This window comes from Hyperolius riggenbachi, chromosome 6, assembly GCF_040937935.1.
Source record: "Hyperolius riggenbachi isolate aHypRig1 chromosome 6, aHypRig1.pri, whole genome shotgun sequence".
In the NCBI taxonomy this organism is placed as follows: Eukaryota; Metazoa; Chordata; class Amphibia; order Anura; family Hyperoliidae; genus Hyperolius; species Hyperolius riggenbachi.
This window is the reverse complement of record NC_090651.1, coordinates 16993039-17020465: the sequence shown is the minus strand read 5'-3', so window position 1 is coordinate 17020465 and position 27427 is coordinate 16993039. Positions and strand designations below refer to the sequence as shown.

Genomic DNA, 27427 nt, shown 5'->3' with positions numbered 1-27427 from the left:
TGGCTGGAGGGCAGTAGACACGCTATAGAAGGGTGGGGGGAGGTAAGCTCATAGTGAGAATCAGGAAATTTGGGTGCCTGCAGCTAATAGACTATTTGGGCGCCCTACAGGTGCAAAGGCAAAATATTGGGTATTCGGCAGCACAATTTAGGCGCCGGGCCAGTTAAACCGAAATTTTTCATTTTGAGAATTATCGGTTTGAAAATTATCGTTTTAAAATTTGTTTTGAGAATTAACATTTTGCAAACTATCATTTTAAAATGTGTTTTAGAAATTCATAGTTTTTTGAATTTATGTTATTTGTGTCGAAGGAAGGGGGGTGTTAGGGTTAGGCATCAGGAGGGGGGTTTAAGCGTTAGGTGTCAGGAAGGGGGGTGTAAGGGTCAGGCCCGGTTCACATTAGCGTTCGCTATCAGGATTTTCCGGATCGGATCCGGAACGCATACTGTACAAACGGAACGTACGTTCCGCATAGCAATGTAATGTCTATGCGGACGTTCACACGCGTCCGTTCCGTACGTACCGGAGCCGGATCGGATCCGGACTCCGGACTCTTTTCCAACATGCGCTATTTTTTGGGTCCGGATCTCCGGCCCACGCATCCTGACCGGAGCCTGACAGCACCATCCGGAACACAGAAACCAATGGGGAACGGAAGGCACAGAACACACTGCCTACAAAAACCTGACATTCTACCCCACTTCCTATGCGTATCCAAGCGGCCATTTCGGATGGGGACACATGGGCCAAGCATGTCTGGAGTGGAGCAGCAGTGACAGACGTGCTGGAGCTGTTTTGGCAGAATGTCGGAGGTGGAGGTGAGGCCTACAGCGGAGGAACCTGATTCTACAGGTGCACCAGGTGCACCTTCTGCTGACCCCAACATTTTTTTATTTAATTTCGCTATTTTTTGCCCACGGATCCTGATGGCAGCCTGATGCATGCCTGATGTGATCGGATCCTGATCGGAACCGTACGGTCCTGATCCGATCAGGATCCGGTCCGTTTGCATAGCAAAACGCAAGTGTGAATGGGGCCTTAGGCGTCAGGAAGGGGGGTGTAAGGGTTAGGCATCAAGAAGGGTGGTTTTCGGGTCAGGCATCAGGAAGGGAGGTTTTAGGGTTAGACATCAGGAAGGGGGGTTTTAGGGTTAGGCGTCAGGAAGGAGGGTGTAAGGGTTAGGCGTCAGGAAGGGGGGTGTAAGGGTTAGGCATCAGGAAGGGTGGTTTTCGGGTCAGGTATCAGGAAGGGAGGTTTTAGGGTTAGACATCAGGAAGGGGGGTTTTAGGGTTAGGCGTCAGGAAGGAGGGTGTAAGGGTTAGGCATCAGGAAGGGTGGTTTTCGGGTCAGGTATCAGGAAGGGAGGTTTTAGGGTTAGACATCAGGAAGGGGGGTTTTAGGGTTAGGTGTCAGGAAGAGGGGGGAGAGGGTTAGGCGTCAGGAAGGGGGGGAGAGGGCTGGGCGTCAGGAAGGGGGGTTTAAGGGTTAGTGGTCAGGAAGGGGGATTTTAGGGTTAGGCGTCAGGAAGGGGGTTTTAGCATTAGGTGTCAGGAAGGAGGGTGTAAGGGTTAGGCGTCAGGAAGGGGGGTTTAGGGGTCAGGAAGGGGTTGTTAGGGTTAGGCGTCAGGAAGGGGGATTTTAGGGTTAGGCATCAGGAAGGGGGTGTTAGGGGTCAGGAATTGGGGTGTTAGGGTTAGGCATCAGGGAGGGGGTTTTAAGATTAGGTGTCAGGAAGGGTAAGGCATCCCAGGATAGGGGATGGTTCTGTGTGAGAGTAAGGTTAGGTTTAGTTGTAGTAAAATATTGGTTATATATACCAGGGTTTTACTATCGTCATTACTACTGTAAATATTTTTCCATGTTCATTTGTCGAGCAATATACAATGGTATTTATGGTTTACACTTATTTCAGCTTCATCCTGTGCCCTTTTAATACTGTCATTTTACCATATTTATTAATCTAGCAGAGATATTTATGAAAAAAACGCATTTAAAAAAAGGTAATATACGATATTTAAAGCAGTGTAGAGGATGTACGATGCTTAAAGAGAAACCAAGGATTGAACTTCATCCCAATCAGTAGCTGAAACCCCCTTTCCCATGAGAAATCTATTCCTTTTCACAAACAGATCATCAGGGGGCGCTGTATGGCTGATATTGTGGTGAAACCCCTCCCACAGTGTGATGTCAGGACCATGGTTCTGACATCACACTGTGGGAGCCTTGTTGCATTGTGGGAAATAACAGCTGTTTACAGTTGTTTCCAACTGCCAAAAAAGCAAGCAGCATCTCCTTCCACTGACATCACCTGCCAGCAGTAAAAATGTCACCATGTGATAAATGTCAGAATGTAAATCGGGGAGAGGAAAGATTTTACAATGGGCAAACACTGACTAAATCATTTATACATAATTATTGTAAAAATTGAAGCACTTTTTTATTACATTATTTTCACTGGTGTTCCTCTGTAAAGTGTACCCGAGATTAAAATTCAGAGCAAAAACATACTTACCTGGGTAAAGAGAAGCTTCTGGTTAGTACAGAGGCTTCCTGTGCCCTACTCGCCCACACCGTTGCTGCTCACAGACCCCCTAAACATATCCAACAATTTCCTTGGCTGTCCCTTCTTGCATGAGCACTGCCGAACTGCACGAGTACGCTTGTGTCTGTGCACAAGGCCACAGCCGCTCGTATGCGAATGGCTTCAGCGCTGCCGTACTCACACTACTAAGACAATATTATTCAAGGATGGACAGCATAGATAATTACAGATCAAGGGCACTGTAGGAATTAAAATAAATGAAAAATTAAATAAAGTATTCGTTTTTCAGTTTCAGTTCTGTGCAGTTTCAGAATAAGCGCGGTTCTGCATTAAAGAGACTCTGTAATTTAAAAAAATTGCCGTGGGGGGTACTTACCTCAGGAGGGGGAGGGGAAGCCTCTGTAACCTAATCCCTTCCAGCCCAGATCCAGCGCTGGCTCCCTCAATCCACAGCAGATAATATTATTTACCTTTCGGATCCTGCACTGGCGCAGTACCATCTTCCCCCTCGGTGGAAATAGCAGAGGCAATCTGGGGAGGATGGAGTGAGCAGGATGAGAGGGATCAGAGGCAATCTTGGGAAGATGGAGTGAGCAGGGGGTGAAGATGGAGTGAGCAGGGTGGGAGGGGTCAGAGGCAGTCTTGGGAAGATGGAGTGAGCAGGGTGGGAGGGGTCAGAGGCAATCTTGGGAAGATGGAGTGAGCAGGGTGTGAGGATGGAGTGAGCAGGGTGGGAGTGGTCAGAGGCAATCGTAGGAAGATAGAGTGAGCAGGGAGTGAAGATGGAGTGAGCAGGGTGGGAGGGGTCAGAGGCAATCTTGGGAAGATGGAGTGAGCAGGGGGTGAAGATGGAGTGAGCAGGGTGGGAGGGGTCAGAGGCAATCTTGGGAAGATGGAGTGAGCAGGGTGTGAGGGGTCAGAGGCAAGCTTGGGAAGATGGAGTGAGCAGGGGGGGGAAGATGGAGTGAGCAGGGTGGGAGGGGTCAGAGGCAATCTTGGGAAGATGGAGTGAGCAGGGGGTGAAGATGGAGTGAGCAGGGTGGGAGGGGTCAGAGGCAAGCTTGGGAAGATGGAGTGAGCAGGGGGGGAAGATGGAGTGAGCAGGGTGGGAGGGGTCAGAGGCAATCTTGGGAAGATGGAGTGAGCAGGATGAGAGGGATCAGAGGCAATCTTGGGAAGATGGAGTGAGCAGGGTGTGAGGGATCAGAGGCAATCTTGGGAAGATGGAGTGAGCAGGGGGTGAAGATAGAGTGAGCAGGGTGTGAGGGATCAGAGGCAATCTTGGGAAGATGGAGTGAGCAGGGGGTGAAGATGGAGTGAGCAGGGTGGGAGTGGTCAGGGGCAATCGTAGGAAGATGGAGTGAGCAAGGAGTGAAGATGGAATGAGCAGGGTGGGAGGGGTCAGAGGCAATCTTGGGAAGATGGAGTGAGCAGGATGAGAGGGATCAGAGGCAATCTTGGGAAGATGGAGTGAGCAGGGTGTGAGGGATCAGAGGCAATCTTGGGAAGATGGAGTGAGCAGGGGGTGAAGATGGAATGAGCAGGGTGGGAGGGGTCAGAGGCAATCTTGGGAAGATGGAGTGAGCAGGTGAAGATGGAGTGAGCAGGGTGGGAGGGGTCAGAGGCAATCTTGGGAAGATGGAGTGAGCAGGGGGTGAAGATGGAGTGAGCAGGGTGGGAGAGGTCAGAGGCAATCTTGGGAAGATGGAGTAAACAGGGGGAGAAGATGGAGTGAGCAGGGTGGGAGGGGTCAGAGGCAATCTTGGGAAGATGGAGTGAGCAGGTGAAGATGGAGTGAGCAGGGTGGGAGGGGTCAGAGGCAATCTTGGGAAGATGGAGTGAGCAGGGGGTGAAGATGGAGTGAGCAGGGTGGGAGGGGTCAGAGGCAATCTTGGGAAGATGGAGTAAACAGGGGGAGAAGATGGAGTGAGCAGGGGGTGAAGATGGAGTGAGCAGGGGGTGAAGATAGAGTGAGCAGGGTGAGAGGGGTCAGAGGCAATCTCGGTCACTCTCTTTTTGCACCTGCTAATGTACAGGTCCTGCAGGGAAGCTAATCTGCAGTTTATGATTATTATTATTATTATTATTATTATGTATTAGGAGCAGTTTCCGCTAAGCAGCAAATTGCTTGCGATTCAAATAAGCGTGCTCTTTCCTGAACTCACACTGCGGTTACCTCACATCACCAGAGTCAATATAAACATTACTTAGCAGAGTTCCTTTAAGGTGTCATTCACGTTTAACAGGTTTCCCCGCGATGATAAAGAGGATTGTGCTGAGCGTTCAGCCATCCAACATCACAAACTACAACTGCAAACATTCTGCTTTGATGTCCCAGAAATGAGGCGTCACTCAGAGAGCGCTGACCGCCTCGTTACCCGTGATGGCTGCCGCGATCTGTGAGAGGGATGGAGTGAAAGTGACAGCGAGAGAGACATCGCTCCACCGCGGCCCATCTCTCCTCACACATAATCCTTAAATTAAACAATGACCTTAATTCACGAAGCATTATCGTATGTGGTGATGCAGAAAACACCTGAGTTTACCAAACAGTTTGTAAAATGCTTATTCACTAAAGCTGTTACCGTACGGAAAAGTAAAATTACAGATTAGAATTATTGAGATAAATTACCGACTGTAAATACCCCAATAAAAGTCAAGAAATGGAAATTTACAAAGATTAGAGCGTTCGGTAAAACCAGTAAAAATGTCTGGTATTTAACACTAGCCTAGACCTGAGGGTAGAGGCCTGCATCACGTTAGGTATCCGGGGGTTACCCTAAAAGTGGGCAGGGTTCGGGTACCCATTTAGATTTTTATCGGGTTGCGGGTACCAGAATCAACAGAAAGTGGGTTGTGGGGCTGCAGGTGTAGGTCTGAAAAATTAGACCCGCACAGGGCATCAGGTTGGCTACCAGCGGGGGTACCCAAAATGCGGGCTGGGTTCAGGTACCCATTTTGTTTTAATCGGGTTGCGGGTAGCGGGTACCAGATTCACCAGAAAGCGGGTTGCAGGTCGGGTGCGGGTAGCAGGGCTGCAGGTACCAGATTCACCAGAAAGCGGGTTGCAGGTCGGGTGCGGGTAGCGGGGCTGCGGGTGCAGGTCTGAAAAATTAAACCTGCACAGGGCATCAGGTCAGATACCCGCGGGTTACCTGAAATGCGGGTCGGGTCCGGGTACCCGTTTTGATTTAATCAGGTTGCGGGTCAGGTGCGGGTACCAAATTCACCAGAAAGCCGGTTGCGGGTCTGAAATATTAGACCCACACAGGCTTCTACCTGAGGGTAGCTAGCAATCAGCATGGGATAACATTGACAGACTAAAGCAGACGACCAATAGGAAGAACCACACAGTCCTGCTACATACCCCATTTGATCCGATGCACTCGCGGGGCCAGACATCAGAAAGGGTACCTGAGATATTAGGAGGGGAAAAATATACATACCTGGGGCCTCCTCCAGCCCGATCCGATCGTTCCATTGCCATCCTTCTCCGCTGTCTGGATAGTGCGTAATTGGCCTCAGAAAATCCTGCAGTCGAGGCCAGTCGGCACAGGCGCAGTACAGCTACACACACTCCTCCGTCACTATCCGGGAGTGTTCTGCGCCTGCGCAGTAGTACCAAACCTCAAGTCGACTGGTTTAGAAGATCAGTAAATTTACCTTTGATTTCAATAGGCTGCCTTTCCTAGTACAAATTCACATGCAGCAAATTCACTTAAAGGGACACTGGCAATGCAGCCATTTGTTGCCAAATCTCTAATGAAGAAAACATTTCTGGGTTTGTCAGGGGGAACAACTTGTACACAGTGACAGATGAGCTCAGAGTCCTTAACCTTTTTACCTTCTATTGAGCAGAATGTACACAGTGCGTCCGGCCGCGGCGGAGTCCCCAGCCAGTGTTTGCTCAGCAACAGACTCCACAAGACGAGTAATTGTATAAGTCTTTTGTGTATTGTTATCAGAGTTATCGCTTAACCCCAATAATGCGTCTTCCTAGCAGGACAAACACCGCCGCACTTTAAGGCGATCACTCATTAGCTCACGCTTACGTCATCTCGTTACATTGATGGTCATACATCAGACCCTAAGTGTCTCCATTGTCCGCATCGGGGGAGAAATGTCTACAAACAGAAGATTAACAAATCTAGTGACGATGGGCAGATCGACCAAGAGACAAATCTCTCTCTGATCCTATCTGATCAGAGAGAGATCTGTCGGCTGCCCATACAATCTCTTGGTAATCGACCAAATCCGCCACCTCCCCCCAGTGTATAAATGTGCCCCCATCTGTGCATTTATAAATGACCTGTCCAATGTCCCCCACCGCGCCGTTTCTGTCTTCTGCTGCTCCATTAGAGCTATACACGCCGCTGGCGTTTAGCACGTGCGACATTGCACATTGTGAACACCGATGGTCACCGCGCAGTGGGCGATATGGGGCAGGTAATGTACAAATTCACACACGGGGGGGGGGGGAAGATGGGGTTGGATGCGGTACATTTATACGCTAGGGGGGGAACAGTAATGGGGTTTTGGTCCTGTTGGTCGCTCATTCAGATATCACTCGCTCTTACCGTGGCATACCTTGTCAGCCATGACGGGCCAACATCTTGCAGCATGCATGTCCAATCGATACACCAGTTCGGGACAGATTTTCATCCGATTCGATAATAATTATTGGACCAGACGGTCAATTGGCTGCCAAGTCGAGAGATGTATGGCCACCTTAACAACACTGTCAATACATCTAACGTTTATGCCACACCAAACACCATATCTGAATGCCTACATTGAAAAAGGGCGCCTTGGTAACTTGCCAACCGGGGATAGCCACTTTGGTACTAAATTACCAATATTCTACTATTGGGCTCTGGCTTCTTCCGATTTTTTTTTATTTTTTACGGATATTTAGCTAATGCCTAACCTGACCTTCTCAAATTAACCCAACCTCTACCGATGCCTAACCCTAACCGAGCCCCTGCGCCACAATCTCCGCCAATATATCATCTTCATTGCTAAAAACTCCCTCCAACAATATTCACACCACCCAATTATGGTTATCAGGCACCACTGGTGTCCAAATTGCCACCTTGTGGCCGGCATAGCTGCAAACAACATTGCGGTCTATGCAGCAGTGGGCAGCACATGATCAAGCGTCTGGCTAGGCAGGCCAGCAGGAGCACAATGGGCTTGTTTGTGGCTCGTCCTTTAGCGATGTGGCAAGATAGATCCTACATGTGCAGAATCTTGTTCTTCAAACGATGACCTCACCCTACAGTTATCTAGCTTGTGCAGGAAACTTATGTCACTTTCATTGGTTAAACGGTACTTTCACATGTTGCACTATAACGGACACTGTTTTATGCACTCTAACACTGCAATTCAAATGCTATGAGCAGTCACAGCTCATCAGTTGGGTTGCGATGCTAGGAATTCTGTTGTTACAACGCAAAACATGCAGTGTGGTGCTAGAAGCAAATACATTGATACGCACAATCTAAGTCTATCAAAGGAAACCTGAGATAATAATAACCTGAACATTTGTATAGTGCTTTACTCCTGTCGGGTTCAAAGTGCTCAAGAGCTGCAGCCACTGGGGGGCGCTCAGGAGGCCACCCTGCAGTGTTAGGGAGTCTGGCCTTGAACTCCTTACTGAATAGGTACTGACCCTAGCCAGGATTCAAACCCTGGTCTCCCATGTCAAAGGCAGTACCCTTAAGCCCCGTCTACACTATGTGATGTTGCAGCGATCCGGCGGCTCGATTAGCCGCCGGATCGCCTCTTCCGCGTGCCCGCCGCGTCCCCGCTCGCCGCGCCGCATTCGATTCCCCGCTCGTGCCCGCTCGTCCCCACCGGCGCCTCTTATCTTCCGCTCGATTCCCTGCCATTGTCCCCTCGCGGGGAGCGAGCAGGGAATCGGCGGTGCGGAGATCCGTCCTGTCAGATCTTATCAATCGAGCCGCATCAGCGGCTCGATTGATAAGGAGCATCGCAGCCGCATCTATTCGTGTAGATGCGGCTTTAAAGGGAACCTAAACTGAGAGGGATATGGATGTTTCCTTTTAAACAATACCAGTTGCCTGGTAGTCCTGCTGATCTCTTTGGCTGCAGTAGTGGCTGAATCACACACCTGAAACAAGCATGCAGCTAATCCAGTCTGACTTCAGTCAGAGCACCTGATCTGCATGCTTGTTCTGGGGCTGGGGCTAAAAGCATTAGAGAGACAGGATCAGTAGGAGAGTAAGGCAACTGGTATTATTTTAAAAGGAAAAATACATATCCTCAGTTTAGGTTCCCTTTAAAGGGGTTCTGTTGCCCTTTTAAAAAGCAAAAACTGCCACTTACCTGGGGCTTCTATCGCCCCCCCCCCCCCCCCCCCCCACCCGCGCAGTAAGCTCCTGCTGACACGCACGGGAGAGAGCACGCGCCCGGCCACACCTGCAATTCTATTCGTCTAGTTAGACAAAGCATTACACCGGTGCCGGCGGCAGGGAACGGCGCATCGGAAGAGGACGGCACAGAACACTCCAGCTGCAGGGGGGGGGGGGGGGGCAATAGAAGCTCCAGGTAAGTAGCAGTTTTTGCTTTTTAAAAGGGCAACAGAACCCCTTTAACCAGCACATTATCCAGCCACTGAGATTAATCAAGTATCAGCATTTATACTTTCCAGGGGCTTCCTCCAGCCCCCTGTATGCACAGAACGCTTGGCGGCGCATGCAGCAAGGACCGTGCATGCGCAGAGTAGAGCATGACAGGGCCAGTTGGAGTATTCCCAGGATGACACTGTGGGAGAACAGAGTGGCAAGGGAGCCCACAGTCTACAGGGGGTCTGGAGGAAGCGCCATGTAAGTATAAATGCTTGTATTTGTTTCATCTCAGGAACACTTTAAGGTGCTCATTGGTCACTTGCTCCTTTGCGTGCGTTACATCACATGCCCCCGCAAATGCCGTTTTTGGTTGCGTTAAGTGTACATTATAATGTAACACCATGCAACGCCCCTGTGTGAATGTAGCCTAAGCCTTGCACATACTTCAGCTGGTAGCGCAGATCCCTCCACAGTACACAGATGACAGGTCCTCTTGAGTGTGTTACTCTCTGTGTAAATAGGATGAGACAAGAGCGGGATATGCGGGAGGTGTTCCTGCAGGCTGGCGCTGGGGAAGAGCTGTCCCAACACATTGTGCTGCATTCTTTCACACCACAAAAATTAATGTTATTGGAAGTGTTTTCTAATAGGAGAGGCCAAGACAATCAGCTCATTCATCTCCCCAGCTGCAGTTACTGCCAGGCCGACAGGCTGCAACCAACACCACCTGACAGCAGCGGAGGTACGATGTCATCTCTGCATGTCATGACTCCACATGCTGCACACACTGCCTACTGCACACACTGCCCGCTGCACACACTGCTTGCTGCACACACTGCACACACTGCCTGCTGCACACACTGCTTGCTGCACACACTGCACACACTGCCTGCTGCACACACTGCCCACACTGCCTGCTGCACACACTGCCCGCTGCGTACACTGCACACACTGCTTGCAGCACACAATGCCCACACTGCCTACTGCACACACTGCCTGCTGCACACACTGCCCGCTGCACACACTGCCCACACTGCCCGCTGCACACACTGCCCGCTGCACACACTGCCCGCTGCACACACTGCCCACTGCACACACTGCCCACTGCACACACTGCCCACTGCACACACTGCCCACTGCACACACTGCCCGCTGCACACACTGCCCGCTGCACACACTGCCCGCTGCACACACTGCCCGCTGCACACACTGCCCACTGCGGCTGGGATCATCCATAGTTTTCACTAGGAGATAAGCTTTCAGAGCACAGTTTACCTGTGCTGGATTTCAGCTTAAAAGTTTAAAAATATTACATAGGAGAAAACTCGGGTGAAAAAGTTACTGGGTTTTTTTGGATTATAAAGTGAGGGGAAAAAGTCACTGTGTCGTATTGTCCAAATTGCGGGAGTTCCTGACCTGTTAACACCTGCCAATACCAACCGCCAACCTGCAGCAATGTCGGGACTTCCTGTACTGTGTCCATGCAGTGGGGGACAAACAGAGGACACAGGGGGATACAAAGGGGCATAGAGGAGGACAAGAGGTACAAGAGGACACAAGGGGTACAAGGGGGTATAATGCACAAGATGCTCCTTCACCATGGATGCACAAGGTTTAGTATATATATTTTTCCTCTAAATTTAGGTTTGTCTTATGGTCAGGAGTGTCTTGTAGTCCAAAAAATATGGGTAATTGAATTGACCCAGGGTCCATATGCAATTATTTTTTTCTCCTGAGTTATGTCCTAGGATATAATATTTATATAACTGTAGGAATTTTACAATTAAAGTACCAAAAAGTTGCTGAAAAAGTACTATCAAAATCCTTTTCAGTACTTTCTTGCTTGCTGGTGGTTTAGAAAGCATTTTATGGTGTGAAAATATCGCCTAGTAGAAAACGCAGGAGAAAAAGTGAATTACCTTCCAATTATGATTGGCCAATCACTGACCAACTTTACCACCTCAATGTAATATGAGAATTTATATACACAATCTGTTCATGGTATTCAGTATCTGGTGACCCTCATACTACATGGGGGTGGTAAAATTGGTCAGTGATTGACCAATCATAATTGAAAGTGTATACTAGGAATTAGGGTGAATGAAATGTTGCCCCCTCCATGCGTTATATGAGCTTTGCTACACAACCTCTTCATAGTATTAAAAATCTGTGGGCCATCATTTTACATGGAAGTACTAAAATTTCACTCAAAATTGTATGTGGGTACGCACAATAAAGACTTGTACACTCCTCTGAGGCTGTGTGGCTGAGCAAATCATCTGCCAGTGCAGGGGACAGATACAGAGTTCAATAGTTCAAGATGTGTCTCTATGGGAGCAGAATAAACATTAACACTCACATGAGGCAGTCAAAAAAAAAATAGATACTAAAGGCTTCCCATGTCATCCTCAACCCCACTGCTACTGGCCGGGACCTCCTTTACACTTCCATTCGTGTGGATGTTTAGCCGCTCTGTGCAAACGCCAGTATGGTCTGTGCCTGCACCGTAGCATGAAAACGCTCATGGACAGAGTAAAAAGCCATGGGCGGGGCTTGCATGCTCAGTGCGGACGCGCTGGTGAAGGGACAGTAACGCCACCATGAGAAAATATCCGGCAAGCCCTTGTGACTCAGAGCTGGATCAAAAGGGTCCAGGAGGATCTGTGAGCACCGTCCCCATTCGTCCGCTGTTGGTCCCCGAGACCAGGAAGTATGGGGCTTCCTGTTGGTTTGTAAAGGAAAAAAAAACAAAAAACACCAATGCGAATTCTGCCTAGCAACAGGAAGGATTCTCATAGGTCCATCATGAACCAATTAGATTTTTCCTGTTGCAGGAGGATTCCCTTTTTTTTTTTTTCTTTGCAAACCAATGAGGTGCCCTATGCTTCTGCTGGGCTTGGATCTAGAGATGGGAAGTTCAGATCTTTTCAATGATCCGGATGATTCGAATCGGATCATTGAAAAGATCCGGATCTTTGATCCGAATCTCGATCATTTTACAAGGGAAGCATTCCGGGGGTGAAATGACTAGCAGGGCAGGAGAAGGAGAGGGGGATGGACACTCAGAAAAGGGGAGAAGATGGACAGAGGGCAGGGAGTGGACAGAGAAGGGAGGAGGGACGAGCAGAGAGCAGAAATGTTTGCACACAATACCCACATTCCGCAGTCATATGCTTTACATATATTTCACCTATATGCTCATCTGTATACCTTGAATGGAAACGTCGCACAGTGATAGAAAGCATTCCCCAAAGATAAGTGCAGCTGTTTAGAGCAGTGCAGGAGGATCATATTGCACAGCAATCACAGTGCCTGCAAAGTTACTGAGCTGTGCTGAGCCAAACGTTTCCCATGTGTTCACTGTGCACAACTACGGAACAGACAGCCTATAATGAGCAGCACATTACAGCCAGTATGTGTGCTCTACACATATCTGGCAGTGGCACCCATGTCCCCTCTACCTGTCTCCCTGCAAGGCTGCCTCCCATCCAACAGAGCGATCCATCTCTGCTCTGCTTCCAGGACCCTGCTGCCCGCTGAGAGGGGGCGTGTCGCTCCTGGCCCCGCCCCTTTTGCGATCCGAATCACTCATTTTGATGATTCGGATGATTCGACTCACAAAATAGATTCGGATCAAAGATCCGAATCGTTCATGATCCGGACAACACTACTTGGATCCCCAGCAGTGAACCGAACGGTGGTGGTGATTCCACTGGACAGCTATCTGCATGCTACAACCAGCCTGGTAGAAACGGATATCCGCTCCCATAGGCTTCCATTGCATCCAATTTTCTGCGTTAGTAGCGCACGCTCTTGGTCCAGTCGCGTAAAAATGCAGCAGGATATCTGCAGTCCCGTCCATGTGCGCTCTGCTTAACAAATGCATTCTATTACTAAGATACGGTGCGTTTACCATCCAATTTTGCGTTTATTTCCGCTGCGGAAAAAACGCAGCGTTTTTAAGCTCATTGTGAGCAGGCCCTAATGCACCAGCCCTGCAGTGGTATGTAATGCGGCTGTAATTCCTGCAGCAACAGTGTAGCAGTGAGAGGTGCGGATTGGTTGCTTGGCTGCGAGCGTCTCTGTTCAGAGAGTTTGTTTACTCCGATGCCCCTGGATACAGCTTAGCTCTGTGCTCAGGACTCTTCTGTAACCAGCCATGCGCTCTACCTGCCGTCCAGGGGCGTAACTAGAAATCACTGGGTCCCCCCTGCAAAACTTTGGATGGGGCCTCCTCCTGCCAAACGTCAAACCTGAAGAGAATAGAAAGCTTTCTCTCTCCGTGCCCAGACTCCTCAAGCATCACTACAGGACACAGCACTTGGGGAGGGGTAGAAAGGCTCGGGGACAGAAAAGACCTGTACACAAGACCCTGCTGAACACTGAATAGGGACGGTCTACAAATCTTTGTCTGCAAAACTTTGTATGATTCCTTATCAGTGGCTGCTAATGCAGCCATTAGAACAATCGTGCAGAGAGCAGAAAGTTATTTCTCTCCTTGCCCTTAGTTGTCAATCTGTCAGGACGGGGCCCCCCTGCGGCTGCAACCCTTGCAGGGTCTATTGTTACGCCCCTGCTGCCATCCTTGCTCCTGTAACAAGAGGGGCCTAATTCACACTGCCAACTGCAGATGCTAGCCCCCCTTCATCTTCAAATCTTCAAAAAAAAAAAAAACAAGTGGCCATCAAGGGTAGGCGGCCCAAAGTTGTTACTTGCCTAGGGCCCCATGTCACCTAAAAGGACACCCGAGGTGGAAATAAAATAATGAAATAGACGACTGTATCTGTCTTCCTTCTCCTAAAAATGACTTTTTAAGATATTGCACAGTTTTATTTTATGTTTAAATCTACTTTTTAAGTTTTAACTGTTTTATTGTTTTTGCTCAATGACACATTCATTGAAGTATGCCAGAGCTAAAATCTATGAACTTTTTATCTCTTTCCAGCTCTCAGAAACCATTTTCTGCTAGGAAAGCGTTTTATAGTTGGAATTAGTTACCAGTGAGGGTCACACTGTAGTCACTTCCTGTCTGAGTCAGGACTGAGTCAGCCACTCACATACCTAATATTTAACTCTTTCAGGCAGAGAAAGAAAAAAACACTGCATATATTTGTGTGCTAGGCACTGTACATACACATGTCTATCTCATGTCACCTGCTTGTACACAGAGGGGAGCGCATCCACGAAAAGAAAAGGGTCCCGGCAGACAGTGGAGGGGACATGGACATCGGGGCTACTGACATAAGAATGTCACTTTATTTTTACCTTACTGGTTCACTTTACATATGTGTGTCCCGAATGCACTAAAAGGCATTGAATAGAAAATGCAAACTGCGCCTGAAAAAACACGCTAACAGAGGCAGTGAAGCATACTTTTCATTGACTGAATGCTTCACTGTATGAGGCGTATTGCTATCGACTCTGTTTCGATCCTGGTCCTGCAGGGATCTCATGCGGCACCCACTGTGAACCTAGTGAAATGGACAGCGCTCTAACCTGTAGTACTAGCGCATCTGTACATGGAGTTTGCATGTCCCCCCTTGTTTTCGTGGGATAACATCTTTACTAATGTTAAAGGGAACCTAAACTGAGAAGGATATGGATTTTTACTTTTAAAACAATACCAGTTGCCTGACTCTCCTGCTGATCCTGTGTCTCTAATATTTTTAGCCACAGCCCCTCAACAAGCATGCAGATCAGGTGCTCTGACTGAAGTCAGACTGGATTAGCTGCATGCTTGTTACAGGTCTGTGATTCAGCCACTACTGCAGCCAAAGAGATCAGCAGGACTGCCAGGCAACTGATATTGTTTAAAAGGGAACACCCGTATCCCTCTCAGTTAAGGATCCCTTTAAGGACCTCTGGCCTGGCTATGACTATGTAAGGGATTCGATTTTGAGCTCCTCTGGGGAACAGTTAAAGGGACACTATGACAATTTACTTTTATTCAACCAGAAAGTATACCAGAAAGTAATTTTTTGATGGGAATTGACATACCGTAGGTGTCCCCCAAAACATAATAAGACGATGTACAAGAGGCATTATTGTGGGAAAAAAAAAACATTTCTCAGCTTTTATTTACATTTGAGCAAAAAGTGTCCAGTCCAAAATGATTCATACCCTTCACAAACTGTCACAGTCTGTGGGAAAATCCAAAGTTCTATGCCATTCCAAATAGTCCAAGCTGTCCTAAAGCATCCAAATTACCCTCGATTAATTAGGAACAGCTGTTTGATCAACTCAACAGGTGAAAAACAGCAGCACTCTGCAGTTGGTTTGTGAACAGTCATGGCAAAGACAAAAGAGCTCAATGAGGAGCTGTGGATGCGCATTGTGGCTGCTCACAAGTCAGGAAAGGACTACAAGGCCATTTTAAAGGTTTCCACACCTATGTCATTTCCCGTCAAGAAATTACTTTCTGGTTGAATAAGAGTAACTAAGTTAAAATTTGCCAGGGGTATGAATAATTATGGGCAGCACTGTGTATATACAGTACAATATATATATATATTAGTAAATGTGTATAGACAGACACACACAAACACAAGGTTTACATTTATTTTCCCCTACATCCCTGCCACTTACAGTAGGTAGTGAAACTATATCAGATCTGAAAGGTTTTGGACTGGTCCATCTTCTCATGGGGATTCTCAGGCCTAGTTCACACTACAAAACGCAATTGCTAAGCGATGGCGACTGTGATTTTGCAAAGCGATTTTCAGAGCGCATTTTTATGCAAATGTGCATTTTTGAATGTTCTTTTAATAAAAATCGCTCTAGAAATGGTACAGGAAGCATGTTTTGGATTTTGTCAAAATCGAAACGCTGCAGTGAGAGCACCCTCATAGGGTGACACTGCTGTAGCGCTTTGCCGGTCGGCAAACTGAGTGCAGGTATATTACATCATTAGCTGTCTTTCTTTGCAGAGACGAGATTCTGAGTCTGAGGCCTAACTAGGATCCTAAGACTTCCAAGGCACTTTTGGGCACGCCAGCCGAAAAATAGGTGGGGCCCATGCACCAGAATGTGGGTGTGGTCATGGGTGGAGTCAAATTTACATTAACTTAACAGCGGCCTAAGTAGGCCTGCCCAGCAAAATGTTGGACGAAGCCCCCTCTGCATGGATACAATACATAAATAAATAAAGCATATCTCATAAATAAGCCGTGTCATTTAAACATAACTAGGCAGTTACCTGGCTCCTGTACTGGCTGGTCTGGCTTACTGCTGGGCGGGCTGACCTGCCGCCAGGCTATCTGGCAGTCCCCCCATTCCCTGACCTTCCAGTGGACCCCCTCCCTTGCTCCCACAGGCCTCCCACTGAGGCACTACAACTCCCAGCATGCCCCCATAGAAGAACCTCAGCTTCCTGCATGCCTCTATAAAGGCACCACAGCACCCAGCATACCCCCATTGATGCATCACAGCTCCCAGCATGCCCGCCACTGAGGCACCACAGCTCCCAGCATGGCCCCATAGAAGCTCTACGGCTCTGACTCTGCCTGGTTGTCATCCAGGGCACCCCAGAATAGATCCGTGGCAGGTGCCACTGATCTTTGGGGCTAGCAACGCCTCGGATGCAGAGCCTGAACGTGTCTGTGTTTGCGCCATCTCCTCTGTGTATTCCAGACCCAAAACTAGTACTGCTGTGTCAGCCAGTGTGGGTGACTGCCACATTGTTTCCGAGGAGTATCTCGGGTACCAATCACATACTTACCTAAGAAGAGGAATCCTATTGAGGCTTCCCACACCATCCACCGGTCCACCATGTTTTGAGCGCATTGAGCACTGAACAATCCTACAAGCGTTGTTGGAAAGGAACATCGGGTCATGCACCTATTCAGGGGGAGCGGCTCCAAGCTACTGCGCAGAAGTGCTCTTGGCAGAAGAGGAGCGTGGCCCAGATGTTCCAGAGTGTCCCGGGCAGCAGTGGAGGTCCGGAGGACAGCGTGGGAGGAGCCAGAGGGCTTCCCTCTCCTTGGGTAAGTATTTCATTTTTCACCTGAGGTTTGCCTTTGGCGTTCATTAGACTTTGATCGCCTTTGGGGAGGGGCCAGGTGTGAAAAGGTCAGTGTTCCCACTTAAGTGCTGCCAAAAATGTATTAGCCCTAAAGAGAAGGACTTTGATAAATAATGACTTCATCCCAAAATACTTGCTGCATTGATCTGAACACATAACCAAAGTGGTGTCATAATAAAGAAAAAAATATTAACAGTAATAATAATATTAATAATAATAATAGGACAAAAAAATATTTAAACAATTCTTTATCAACACAAATTACCCCTGTTTTGTATCATTTCATGACATTTGAAGTACTGTAAAGACTAAAAATGGCCACACACAATACAATTTATTTTATTTTTCTGGAGAAGCAATTTTTCTGATTGATTGTAACATTTGAAAAATCTGACCAATGTATCACACATATTTTCAATTATTCCCCGGTTATGAAAAAAACAAAAATGTTGTAAAATCAGAAAATAATTGCCAGGGTCTACAAATTATCAATCTATTCTACACCATTCAAACTTCTGAAAAATTGTACAGAAATTTCTACCAATCCTGATTGAGTTTTATGAAAAAAACAAAACAGGAAATTCAATCAGATTTCTCAATTGAATAAAAAAAAAAGATTTCTTTCAATTTTTTTCCTGTATAAGCGATCATTTATTGAAATGCCGATCTTTTTATTGTATTGTGTGCGGCCACCTTTACATGTCACTGATAAACAAAAAATACAAAATTACAACTTGCGTATCAAAAATAAATGTAGACTGTAAAGTAGCATTTCTAAATATTAACAATATAAATCTAATAATATAACAATATAGTTATTATAACTAATAACTATAGTAGCTATCATATAACTATATTACTAACTATTAATATATAGTTATAACTATATAATACTATATATATATATATATATATATATATATTTTTCATTTATTATATTATAATAGTTATATAAAAATAAATATTTGTGATTAATAACTATATTTACTCACACAGAAGAACTCAGTGTCTATATATTCCTTCCAATTATTGCCTTATCATTTTAATGAATTTAAAGATGCCTCTTTATTTTTGTTTCTATATAATTTATATTATTTATTCGCTATTACATATTGACCCCCAACAAGTGTTTGTACCACCTTAGCCCGACATAAGTGCCCCCCTGACGGCATTCTGCATGTTCACGGCCTGCTGCGCTGTCACTAGATGCAAAAACACTCACACTATTATCATCTAAACATATTTTTTTTTAAACAAAAGTTAAAAAAGCAAAAGTAAAAAAAAAAAAAAAAAAAGCAACAAACAAAGTCTATAGTTCCGGCAATGTGATTCCATCCCACTGCTTTGATGCTGAGCGACGCAGTCAGGAAACGTTCCCAAAAGAAGTCCCTAATTTCCTCATTTTACGCATGACGGGACTCCAATAGCAACAGGTGTGAGAGCGATAGTGAGGTGTGAGCACACGGCGCTGCAGACACCTAAAACTTGTCTAAAAGGCGGAAAAAATGCTGCAAAAATTAACAGGAAAAAATGGAAACTAAAAAAATAAAAAAAGTATTTAAGATTGACGCCATGACCGCGTTACCTACCGTGTACGGCTGCATGGGGTCACTTATATAGAGCATTTTATTCTTCCTGGGATGCTGGAGGGAGATGTCCCAGCAGAGGAGTCATGGGGGTCACACGTGCGTGCCGGGGTGGGAGGAAGGCGTGCAGGCGCGGGGCAGGTAAGCAGCGCAGTGCATGGCTCCTGGAGGATGCTGTGGTACATGTAAGGCAGTTTGTTAGATATTCTCTATTTTTTTTTTCCTCCTCATCTCCCTGGGATCTGTCAACCTGCTGCAACCAACAACAAACTTGGGCCCTCCCCCTTTCCCTGTCCTCATGACTATTCATTAAAGCAGGCAGGCAGGCCCAGGCTTGCCCGGTGTTGTATTGGACTGCACCAAGTGTCCCAATGGAGGGGGGGGGGGGGTTTCTTTGCTTCTCCTTTATTAAACTCTGGCTGGTGTAAGTCTGTAAGCTGGATTCTGAGAATCCACAAGCACGAAGCAGCCGACACCAGACGGACAGGTGAACTGTGGTGACCGAAGCGACAGACAGGAAGGGACAGGGGATACGGGAAGGGCCACAGTAACCTTGTACACGTCCCACTGGGCTAATGTCAATAAGCCTCATCTCCAACTTAAGAGTACAGTATACACTGTGGTTAATTCTCTGGTTAACTGGCATTACTGTGTTGACATATTGCATTTACTGAGGCATTAAGCTGCTCCAGCTGGGAATTAAAGCACAAACACTGTACGAATGAAACAAAAACATATATACAGTATATATAACTGTAAAATATCACACACGTGAGAACAGACACCTTTTTACAGGGAAAATGGGCATTTTGAGCAAAAAGACACCTTATTACAGTAAAAGTTGGCTATGCATCTAGAGGTTTTACAAAAACACAGTACTATACTTCAAAGAGAGCAATTAAAACGTAACTTTTACTATATTAACTTTAAAAAGGAGCCTGCATTATACAGATAAAATTACCCTTCTGGGAAAGGGATAACGTAGAACGCCTAGCCTTAGACCATTGGTAGCTTATTTTGAGCACACATATAAAGGTAGTCCCTGACTTACAAACGCCCACCCGATACGAACTGCATGGTTTCTGCGATTCTGTGGGAACAGGCCCCCACAAAAAATGTTCAGATTGGACTTGTAGTTTTTGAGAAAATCGATTTTAAAAATTCAAAGAAAAAATGGCTTTTAAACTTGTATAAGTAGGTACAGAGGGCAGAGGTGACACTGGAGGCACAGGGGGGTACAGAGGAGGCACAGGGAACAGAGATGACACAGTGTTCTGACTTAAAGGGACACTTAAGTCAAACAAAAAAAATGAGTTTTACTCACCTAGGGCTTCCAATAGCCCCCTGCAGCTGTCCGGTGCCCTCGCCATCTCCCTCCGATCCTCTTGGCCCCGCCGGCAGCCACTTCCCGTTTCGGTGACAGGAGCTGACAGGCTGGGGTGACGCGAGTGATTCTTCGCGTTCCCAGACACATTAGCACCCTCTATGCTGCTATATGGTATATGATATATGCTATAGCAGCATAGATGGCGCTATTGTGGCCAGGAATGCGAAGAATCACTCGCGTCCCCAGCCTGTCAGCTCCTGTCACCGAAACAGGAAGTGGCTACCGGTGGGGCCAGGAGGATCGGAGGGAGATGGCGAGGGCACCGGACAGCTGCAGGGGGCTATTGGAAGCCATAGGTGAGAAAAACTCATTTTTTTTTTGTTTGACTTAAGTGTCCCTTTAAGAACAGATTCAGGTTAAGAACGAACCTACAGTCCCTATCTTGTTTGTTAACTGGGGACTACCTGTATTGTAGGTCTATCCTTCTTACCTAGATGAGTTGAACTAATTACTAACACATCTCCGCACCACGAGCCAACATGTTTCACCACAAATCTGCATCAGGCCTGCACAGATAGCCGTGAGGCTATGATGCACATTTATTATTTTCTTTGATGTTGCACTTTTACGTTATAGCACTGAAAAGCACTTAGCACTTTGTATTTACCCCTGATGAAGCCGTTATAGGGTGAAACATGTTGGGTTGTGGTGGGGTGCAGCAGGATGAAGATAACGATCGGTAAATAAATTGGAAGCGTTCGCTGTGGATTCCTCAGTTTGCCCGCAACTAATTTTTTTTCGATATGTAAGTGATAGGAATCTAAATGCAAAATGTTGATAGTGGAAAAGGGCCTTAACCCTCCTGGCGGTTTACTAAAATCCGCCAGGGGGGCAGCAAAGCGGTTTTAAATTTTTTTTTTTTCATGTAGCGAGACAAGGTCTCGCTACATGATAGCCGCTGCTCAGCGGCATCCCCCCAGCCCCTCCGATCGCCTCCGGCTCTCCTGCCATGGCGACGGGCGGGATGACGTCACCGACGTCGTGACGTCAAAGGGGACTCCGATCCACCCCACAGCGCTGCCTGGCACTGATTGGTCTGGGGGGGGCGGCTGCGGCGCGACGGATCGGCGGGTAGCGGCAGCGATCGGATTGCACACGCAGCTAGCAAAAAAAAATTATGCAAATCGGCCCAGCGTGGCCTGAGCGGTGCCTTCTGGCGGTATAGCCCGTGCTCAGCACGGGCTTACCGCCAGGGAGGTTAAAGGACTCCTGAAGTGAGAGGGATATGGAGGCTGCCATATTTATTTCCTTTTAAGAAATACCAGTTGTCTGCCTGTCCTGCTGATCACCTGCCTCTAATACTTTTAGCCACAGCCCCTGAACAAGCATGCAGCAGATCAGGTGTTTCTGACATTATTGTCAGATCTGACAATGACAAGATTGGCTACATGCTTGTTTCTGGTGCTATTTAAACACTATTGCAGCCAAATACAACAGTAGGGCTGCCAGGCAACTGGTATTGTTTAAAAGGAAATAAATATGACAGCCTCCATATTCTTCTCACTTCAGTTGTCTTTTAAAGTCGACCTCCAGACTCGCTGTAAAGAAAAATTATATTTACCTGAGAAGCCTTGTCCCACAAAGCCGTCCCGAAGACCCCAAATCAACCGATTTCCGGCACCTGGCCCCGCCTCCCCTCTCTCCCCGGAGTGGCCCCGCCCCCACTCTCACCCCAGAGAAAAATGCCAAGCTATTTACTGCAATAACTGCAGGGAGAGAGGGGAGGCGGGGCCACTCCAGGGAGAGAGGGGAGGTGGGGCCAGGCGCCGGAAGACGGCTGATGTGGGGTCTTTGGGACAGCTTCGCAGGACAAGGCTTCTCAAGTAAATATAAAACTTTTCTTTACAGCGAGGCTGCACAATTTAGGATATTAGTCTGGAGGTCCACTTTAAGTAGAAGTATCAAGCGCTGTCTGCATAGGAATATCAGTTTACAGGTAGGAAACTAACATTTTCTAGATGAGTAAGCTATGTTAGCCTCCATGTATTCTTCAAGACAGGTGCACTTTACAATGAATCTATATCAGAAATAAAAAAAGGTTTGAAGTCCCTTCAGGACATTGCATTACATTGAGGCCGGTTTCACATCGGCAACCAGCGTTTTCATTGCAGCGCGATCGGATGATGACCACAACGCGCAAAACAAACCTCGTAGATACCTGCGGTAATGCCCATTAATGTAATTCACATCGGCAAAACGTGCCATAATTGAGGCTCTTTACCGCTCATTTCCTGTGGCGGAAATACGTATTTCAAGAAAGGGGAATGAAAAATTTTGCTGCCACGCATGCGCAACGCAACGCTAGCGCCAGTTTAAAATATCTGTGGCACCACTGACTTACAGGACTTCCAGTCAACGTGCGTTACCATAGATGCTGGCCCATAACACGCTGTTGCCCTCACATCAGATCGGTTGGCGCATCGTATCCAATATGAAACGTCCCATAGACTTTCATTGCTTTAGCGTTATCCTGCGGTAAAAATGGGTAAGGCAACCCAATGAAAATGTGGCAGTGTGAAAGGGGCCTGAGGGTATATTAGTCATAGTGACTCAGGGTAGATTTCATTCTAAAATAAGATCCAAAGTTTTGTTGGGCGGTTGTCATCTGTTTGAAGCACAGGGCCTCTTCCCCCCCCCTCTCCCAGCAGTTATTAGGAGTCCGTGTTATGGCATCACAGTGTGAATGTCACGGCTCTGGAGTGATCAAGCTGCCATGAAAAGCTTGGCTTGCCCTATAATTAGTATTCCAGCCTCCACCTGATCTCCTGCCTGATTGTCCCCTGTAGTGACAACAAAGCGAGGAGAGGAGGAAGCCACGCCATGAGAGGGGACCTCAGATACGAAAGGGGGGGGGGGGGGCACGCCATGAGAGGGGACTATAGATACAGGGAGAGGAGGAAGCCACGCCATGAGAGGGGACTACAGATACAGGGAGAGGAGGAAGCCACGCCATGAGAGGGGACCTCAGATACGAAAGGGGGGGGGCACGCCATGAGAGGGGACTATAGATACAGGGAGAGGAGGAAGCCACGCCATGAGAGGGGACTACAGATACAGGGAGAGGAGGAAGCCACGCCATGAGAGGGGACTACAGATACGAAGGGGGGGAGACCACGTGGGAGAGGGGGGGATTATATTACTGGGCAGCACTGTGGCGTAGTGGTTAGCGCTCTCGCCTTGCAGCGCTGGGTCCTCGGGTTTGAATCTCAGCCAAGTCAACATCTGCAAGGAGTTTGAATGTTCTCCCCGTGTCTGTGTGGGTTTCTCTCTGGGCACTCTGGTTTCCTCCCACATCCCAAAAACATACAGATAAGTTAATTGGCTTCCCCTAAATTGGCCCTAGACTACGATACATACACTACACGATACGGGGGCATAGCTAAGGAGCTGTGGGCCCTGATGCAAGTTTTACATTGGGCCCCCCAAGCACTCTATACATAACAATTGATATGGCGCACCAAAACTTGCCAATGGCCACTACAGTGTCAGAGGTGCAAGAAGGGGATGGGGAACAGAACAGCGTGTTAATGATTACCACTATTCAAAGTATCTATAGAAGTGATTATTATAAGTGCAGGACCAATAGAGAGCTAATACTGTAGTTGAGGGAGGGCCCTTCTGGCCCAAGGGCCCCGATGCGGTCGCAACCTCTGCAACCCCTATTGCTACGCCCCTGACACGATACATACATACATAGACAAAAGACTATGGTAGGGACTAGATTGTGATCTCTTCCGAGGGACAGTTAGTGACAAGACAATATACTCTGTACAGTGCTGTGGAAGATGTCAGCGCTATATAAATACTAAATAATACTGTATACAATAGCGCAAAGAGTAACAACAACCACAGTGGAGTTAAAGAGACACTGAAGCGGAAAAAAATAAATGATGATATAATGAATTGGTTGTGTAGTATGGATAATTATTAGAAGATTAGTAGCAAAGAAAATATTCTCATATTTTTATTTTCAGTTATATAGTGTTTTTTATAACATTGCATCATTCTCTAATATTTGTAGTTTACACACTACTCAGCATTCTAAATGTTTTTACAGAGCAGGCCAGTGAACTATTGACCTGTCCTCTGGAGAGAAAAAGAAAATACAGGACTCAATTCACGGAGCTTTATCAAACACTTTATCAATCGTTTGATAATTTTCCTTATGGGTAAAATCTAATTTTGAATTCACTAAGGTGTTATAGATTTATTGATTGTTTCATCGATAAAACATTCAATAAATCTATAACACCTTAGTGAATTCAAAATTAGATTTTACCCATGAGGAAAATTATCAAACGATTGATAAAGTGTTTGATAAAGCTCCGTGAATTGAGGCCACAGTGATTGACAGTTGAGATAATAAGCTTCAGAAGACAGAGCTCTCTGGGACTTTGAAAGTCGTGGAGCTCAATGGCTTTTTTGTATTGATAACAACTAGAGTTTCTTAACTCTTCCTGTACTGTAAACAATATTAGACTTTCGTCTTTGCTCCTAATGTTTTATTTCTTAGCTGTACTACACATATAAATCATTATATCATAATTTTTTATTCACTTCAGTGTCTCTTTAAGGTGCCCACGTACCTTCAGATAGATTCTGAATGAAGCTGATCAGAGATGGATCCATCGCCTGCCCACACACTCATACCTCACAACTTTTGGAGACAAGAAAGAGGGACACTTAAGCCACACCCCTAATCACACCCCCAGCCGACTCCTAGGCACGCATACCATAAAGAGTTCATAGGAAAAATAATGTTTTATAATTCAAACAACACTGGTCCTTTCTGTCCTGCTTCATTGTCCTTCATATTAAAGTAAATCTGAAGTTATATTAAAAACAAAAAACAGATACTTACCTAAGGAGAGGGAAGGCCCTGGGACCTATAAAGCGAGAGAGGGCGCTCATGTGTGCGCAGTACAGAGCCGCCTGTCTTCCAAAGCTTGAGTGCTTCCGCAAACTTCCGAAGCCCAGCGGAAGCGGAAGAGAGCAGTCTCTGGGGGACATTTATCAAGAGTATAGTCAAATATTGGTAGGTTTTTAGAAATCCATGCAGTACTGTCTCAGGCATCCTAAGAAATCACTTAATAGTGCAAATTCCTTCTTAAACTGTTAGGAATAGGAGGAGTTAGGAAGGTCTCTCAGGCAGTGCAGTGTGTGAGGGGAATTGCTGTTGCTGAGGTAACCAATACATCTGCTGTATTGCATCACTGTCCAGCACTGGAAGGGTTAAGCACAGAACAGCTTCACAGGACACCTGGCAGCACGGGGGAGGAGCACTTCACAAATCATGTCTAGCCTGCACTGCTGCACAATCTGTAGAACTACTATTAAGCACTTCTTAAGGCGTACACACGGCGGACAGTCGCGGGGTGGTTGTTCTGACAACAGTTGCACAGGAGTACAGGCTGTCGCGGTTGTTCTGACGACCCATAGTTTGTAAAGGTCCAGTGTGTGTACACGCCTTTAATCTGCAGCAGTTTAGGGATGGATTTGCACTTTTCTTAACTGTAGTGCAACTCTAGAAATCTACTTTAAACTGCCACTATTACGTAGGATTTGAGAAGTTTCTTATCATCATGCAGAACAGTTCCTCTGCTGGTTAGAACAGTTTAAGAAGAAAAAACTGTCGGTAATGCTTTGATAAATCTGGCCCTATGACCCAGCCTATTCACCCTGCTGCAGGCTCCCACAGGAATGGTCTGTGACACGCCCACTGTCTTGTTCTGGGAGGAGTGTACAAAGTGACATCCCTGTGTGCTACCTGGGCAACAATGCTGTACAGACACACACAAACCTAGCCCTGAGGCTAGCAATGTGTTCTGTTGCTATGGAGGAAGGCGGAGGGTCATCTATCAGCGCATGGTGGAGCGGCTTCTACTAGTCAGAGGTGGGTTGAAAATAGCATTGTGATCATACGAGTCATGGGCATCGGGTCATAAAAAAATCTGACAGTAATTCCATTCCGGGAGATTGTTTGTAAGTTGAATTCAGTGTTTTACAAGGTGAAATGTGGATAAATCATATACTTTTGGATAACTGGATTTGGACGTATAGTATAAACTATCTACTTAGAACAGTTTATACAATACTAACATGTAACAACAAAAATATTTAATCAAAAAAACACCATTGTATATTTTGTCCATGAAGACAACTTTGTATCTCTATAACAGTGTAACTTGAGTAGTTTGTAAGTGGTGGACTGTCTGTATATGGAGGGAGCAGCCTCTAGTGGCCACCTACGGTAATGCTGCTGCTAATAAACATTTCTGCAGCCTGTCTGCAGGTAGTACGCAGGCTACAATAAGGCTACAGAGGTGTGCTGCGGTGTCGCGTAACAGCACTGCAATGCACCACCTATGTGACGTTCACCGCGTGGTATTGCTGTATAACAAAGTACTGCATCTCAATGCAGTGCATTATCGCAAAATGTGCATGTTAACAGTGAAGCATACTTTTCATTGACTGTATGCTTCACTTTATGAGACGCAACCACATGCAGGACAGCCAGGCAACTGGTATTGCTTAAAAATAAATAAATATGGCAGCTTCCATACCCCTCTCAGTTAATTTTTCCTTTAAATTTACCAGGGATGCCAGCATCTTTACTGCTGGCATGGTGAATAGCTACGGGATGTTTGTTTTTCCCATCTGTGTAACGTCAGTGCTCTGGGGCAGAAGGCTGCATGACATCATAGCCTAGGGCAAACATCATTGGGGCGGGGCTAATTAACAGTATACAGCAATATATAGTTATAAGAAGTGTTTCTGGTGCTGAAACCAGGATACCTAATGTAAGAATGGGTAACCTTTTAAGAGGCACTCCAGTGAAAATAATGTAATAAAAAAGTGCTTCATTTTTACAATAATGTTTTTATAAATGATTTGCCCGTTGTAAAATCTTTCCTCTCCCTGATTTACATTCTGACATTTATCACATGGTGACATTTTTACTGCTGGCAGGTGATGTCACTGGAAGGAGAAGCTGCTTGCTTTTTTTTTTTGGCAGTTGGAAACAGCTGTAAACAGCTGTTATTTCCCACAATGCAACAAGGCTCCCACAGTGTGATGTCAGAACCATGGTCCTGACACCACACTGTGGGAGGGATCTCAACACAATATCAGCCATGCAGAGCCACCGGATCATCCATTTGAGAAAAGGCAAAGATTTCTTGTGGGAAAAGGGGTATCAGCTACTGATTGGGATGAAGTTCAATCCTTGATCATGCTTTCTCTTTAAATAATGTTTCATGTTCTGCTATGAGTCAGAACAGGCTCAGCTGGGAAATTAAACTG

The 27427-nt window shown here is 46.5% G+C and overlaps 1 protein-coding gene across 13 annotated transcripts in view; it reads right to left on the bottom strand.

Moving 5' to 3' along the window:
* Positions 1–27427, bottom strand: part of TP73 (tumor protein p73) — a 219074-nt gene that overhangs the window by 86861 nt on the left and 104786 nt on the right. The window lies entirely within an intron of this gene.